At 28.2% G+C, this 5,118-nt stretch overlaps 1 long non-coding RNA gene across 1 annotated transcript in view; it reads right to left on the bottom strand.

Annotated features, from left to right (window-relative positions):
• The window catches only part of LOC136796590 (uncharacterized), a 241,242-nt gene that overhangs the window by 46,971 nt on the left and 189,153 nt on the right, over positions 1-5,118 (bottom strand). Inside the window, exons 2-3 of the long non-coding RNA XR_010844335.1 lie at positions 2,049-2,122; positions 1,609-1,785 (exon numbers count right to left, since the gene is read on the bottom strand). This is a non-coding gene — a long non-coding RNA (uncharacterized lncRNA). The remainder of the gene's footprint in view (positions 1-1,608; positions 1,786-2,048; positions 2,123-5,118) is intronic.

The following is a 5,118-nucleotide window of genomic DNA, read 5'->3' as shown; positions in this document are numbered from 1 at the left end:
CCCCACTTTGTATTGCTTCATCAAGGCTGTTCAAGATGATAGCTTTATAGACTCTGACTAAACAGACATAAAATGAAAAGGAGTTTTGACTCCTTATTACATTACTTTGCTAATGTATGAAGTAATCATTAGGAGTCAAGGTAAGTAAAAAGTAATTTTTTATTATTACACGTATTTCAGATTTACCAAGTTTTTTTCTCTTTTACTGCTTTTTTTCATGTCTTATATTATGTATAGTTTCTTACAAGGCCCCATCGTTTTTTTTATGTACATGACACGTGGATATTTTATTTATTTAAGATATCCAGCACTCCTTTATTTAGCGTATATTTGGTTTAAAATGTTTTGTATTCCGATTTTTTTTTTATTGTGCAATGCCAATATGTATTGTATAAAAACTTTTTATTTATTTATGATTTTATTGATTTTATATTTTAACAAATAACCCTAGTTTAGTTTTAAGAATGCTTTTTCCATTTTTTAAAATTTATGTTTATTGTGTCGCAAAATATATTTATTATTCGAATATAAATTAAGGATTTTTTTTTTCAAATCTGACAATGCTTATCGATATGTGATATTCAATTTTCATTTAGTTACAAGGTTATAAGAATATACATTGGTTGTAACGTAATAAGAACCGTAAAATAGATAGTTGTATTTTTTATAGATTAAAAAATCGTGTACTTGTGTACCAATTGAATTTTTTGCTTGTTAGGTAATAGTAGCAACTTTGTTGTCAATTTTTTTTTCTATTTTTCATTTTTGGGGTAGTTCTTACAGGTCGGGTAATTAATTTCTTTTCGTCGTTATTCTTCAGCAATACCTTTTTTGTTTTAGTTCGTTTTTATTAAAATTTATTAAGTGGTCCTATCGCTCTACAATGTTTTTCAAATTAAAAAGTGGGGCACTTTACTTCTCCTCCTAGCAATTTCTTTCCGCCTTGTTCTCACCTCTTTCTTCTTTCTATCCCCTGACTTTCTTCTATCCCTAGGGTCTAGTTTGTTTAATATAATTGGTTCTACGTAGTGAATGTGGGACACCTACTTTTTAGTTTATTAATGTATTATGAAATTGTGTAGTATGTTTATATTAATTTGCATTGAATGTAGATTATGCATAATTCTTTCATTCTCCCCCTCTTACTCTCGAGGAACAAAGGATTCAAATTTGTGAAAATGAATAAGAATCGAACTGAAATCATATAGAATATTTTTTTATATTTTTCTTTAATTATATTATTTCACAATTAAAACACATATTATATTTGTTTGAAGAAGTTCGTCGGGGGGTGCGGTCAGCAAAGAACAACATAAATAAACAAAACCATATTTATTTATTTTATGCCGACGTTTCGACCTGAGTTTCAGGGAAAGATTAGTACTCAATCCGATCAGTACTAATCTTTCCCTCCTCTACGACACAACCCCTGATGAAGACCTGAAACTCAGGTCGAAACGTCGGCATAAAATAAATAAATATGGTTTTGTTTATTTATGTTGTTCTTTGCTGACCGCACCCCCCGACAAACTTCTTCAAGCATTAATCTACGGTCAACTATCTACACCTCAATATTATATTTGTTAATAATAAAAAATATATACTTACAATTGTAGTACAAAACTAGTCCTGATACGAAGATAAAGACCACTATTACTGCTAGAACCAATAGGAAGAGATGGATTGGCTTTGAAGGGGTGGAGCTTAAGGGTGTCTGACCAATCAGCGTCCTGGGACGCTGACCGTCGCCACCAACTACGACTGTTCGGCATTCCTTTTGAGGGACTGTTAAATTGAACATTATTATAATGTATAATTAATTAAATGGGCATTATCTTTTTTAATTTTTAATTACTATTACTGACTATTTGCTGGTATAATTAAGTTTTTTTATGTGTTAGTAAAGTTCTAGCAAATGACTTGATTATTTTTTTTTTTTAATTGAATTTATATATTTTTTAGTAAATAATAATACTTTGATTTATTTATAAATAATGAAGTTAGATTTATAAGTGTGTAATGGCTAAATTTGGTTAAATAATACTGACGAGATCCATTCCAAGACTTCCTAATGGTTGAATCATAGCCCCTGTTCATTTCCCATTGATTCATTTTCTTTTACCTGTAACATAAATAAATGTATATAAATATATTTATAAACGAATAAAAAATTATATTAGTAATGTTTATTTTTTTCATTGTACCATGAAAGTTTGCATGAATAATATCATTTACTCATTATTTTAGTATAACCTAAAATAACTTAGGTTGCTTTCACACGTGCGACTCGAAAATTAGCTGCCTGGTGTTTTCAGTTTGAGACTTTATCCAATCCTCGGAAATCTACTCTCCCTAACCTTGAAAGATAGGAATCCACAGTTTTTCACTGTTCGCTTGAACAGTTCCAGAGACACTTACCAAATATTTGTATTTTGATGACTCAGTAACGGAGATTTATGAGATTTAATAACTTGTTAAAAATATAAATCTCTATTTTATAACAATACTAAAATCTTTGCGATTGAACCATTGTTGAAACAACACATCAGGGTTATGTCCTTCAGTATTATTTCAGTATAGGTTCTGATATAAAAGAATAATTCGTTGCCTCCCCATTGCGACTGCAGCTAGAATGTATAACTCGGATAATTGATTATTATTCATTATAATAACCACACAGGTACAACCGCGATAAGTTCTAACAGACGTAAAAATACGCTATTTTCTCTGATACAGCAGTAATTAATTTTAGGGTAAAAATTTAAAAATATCAAGAACATTAGAAGGTTGCTAATGATTATGATGTAATAAAAAAGAAGATGATGTAGATATTGTTATTCGATTCTTGTCCATTCTTGAACAATTACGTTATCATTTTTGATGATACTTTCCATTCCTGAGAAGAATTTTTTTTTCTTTTAATGTCTGGAAATAATTAATCAAAGTGAAAATGTAAATTAGCATTTTTGGTTAGATCAGTATTTTATTTTTTAACCGGACGTCTGTTCTTTGATTCTGCGTTTATAATGTTTCCCGAACTACTTTCAGAACGCGCACCTTTCAAAGAGATATCTAAGTTTTTTCTGATCACCTAAAGTCCAGTTAGATCGTAATTCGAAATTTTACGTTCCTACAATATACATACGTAGATCTAATTTTCAAACTAATGTAAAGTTAACGGAGCATAGATATTTTTTGGTACTCCACGAAATTTCTTTATCGTACAGTTCTACAAAATAAGAGAAAAAACACATAAGATGTATGATCTGCAAAAATAAAAGATTCACATAACATTAATCATGCGTATATTATATGCTATTAATTTTTTTTATTTTAAGTAGGTAAATAATATAGATTTGTTGACATGACAGTACCTAATGAAAACTAGAATTAATTTTTTTTTTACTTATTGACGAATTCTTTAATTATATCTAATTTTACAACGTGTAATGTACAAATGTGCTTTTATTTATCATTATTACATATTTCTTTCTTTAGCCTAAACTGTTCTTTTCTGATCATTTAGGCTGTAAATCTCTTTCTGATTGTTTCTTTTTATTTTCAATTCACAGGCGTTTTTCCCGACTTCTGTATTTTGGAAATTCATTTTGTAGTCACTGGTTAATTTTCAAACCATTTTTCTTCAGTTTAGTTACTTTTTCCTCCAACTGCTGCTCACAATGCATGATAGGCAAAAACAATACAATTATATAAGGGAGGAATAAAAAAATATTATAATTGAGGTGTCAACTTATAATTGATATGTAGGAATCAAAACAAAAAGATAATGAAAAGTTTTATCAAGGAACGTTATAGGTTTCCTACTTAAATTTTTATTTATTTTTTCTGTATGAATCAAACGGATTTCTCAATCAGTGACGTTTAACTGTTCTTTATTTTTGCTTTTCTTTTTTTTTAATCAATAAAAAAAAAGAATTTTATACGCTGTGAATTATAACTTGATTGTCACATATATTTAATATTATGTCACCTTTGTTGAATACTGATGTTAACTTTTTTTGTTAAATATATGTTCTACATAAGAATTTCTGCTGTAATTCTGACAGTTGTTTATGCATATTTACGTGTTATATACTGGGAGTATTTGCGTGGTAATTCTAAATTTCCCTTAAACGTTTTTATTTAATAATAGGATGTTAGAATATTAAACAAATAATTACAATCACTGAGCAAGAGGTAAAGCACAGGACAAGTGCTATTAAAACTGATTAAATTTATTTCGTATTTTAATTATTAAACTAATTGCATAAAACACATTTTGATTGACTGGTACTGCAATTAATAAAAAAAAAAAAGTTGCTTAATTGTTATGATTCCATTAGTTTGCTAAAATAACGATTCGAGATATAAAATTACATCGTCCCCTTTATAGCTTTAATTGGTTAATTGTTTTATTGATTCGTTTTTATAATAATTGAGAATGTGTTATTTTGTTTCTCCAATAGTAACCATGAGCTTTAATAAATATATCATGCATTAATAGAAATAATTTAAACTATCACTATAATTGAAATGTATAGTACTATACCCTATACCTGTGATTTGCTTGAATATTAGCATATGTGACGAACAATAAAGGTTCGGTTTTATTTAGATTTAGATGTGTATCATTGATGGTTTCTTAGACAGTAGTTAATTCTATAATGATTTCATCCTACACATTTATTCTTTATTCAAAAATAGTTGATTTGTTACAAACAAATACCAATTAACTGTATGGTCTAGGGACCATTTTTTTTTATACTGTGTTTTAGGTATAAACACAGCAATATATATATATATATATATATGCCATTGTTCAATATAATTATTAAATATATTATAATAGGGTCCAGCAGTTTGGCTCTCAAGCGGTGTTACTATTTTGATCACTTTGTTTCTTTGTCGTGTTTCGCTACTACTGTTACTAATATTTTTGATTGTGGTAATAGCATGTCTTGAAATTTGTTAATCTCTTCTAATAAAATCCCTAATCTTAACATTTGTATTTTTTCAGCAGCATTCTTTCTTTCCATGTTAATTTTACTCTCTTTTCTGGTTTTTACTTCATTGTATTCTGATTTCCTGTAGATCGAGGATGGCTAACGTTTTTTTTAT

Source organism: Halyomorpha halys, unplaced genomic scaffold, assembly GCF_000696795.3.
Source record: "Halyomorpha halys isolate HHAL.00 unplaced genomic scaffold, Hhal_1.1 Scaffold931.1, whole genome shotgun sequence".
Taxonomy (NCBI): Eukaryota; Metazoa; Arthropoda; class Insecta; order Hemiptera; family Pentatomidae; genus Halyomorpha; species Halyomorpha halys.
This window is presented reverse-complemented; position numbering and strand designations above follow the sequence as displayed.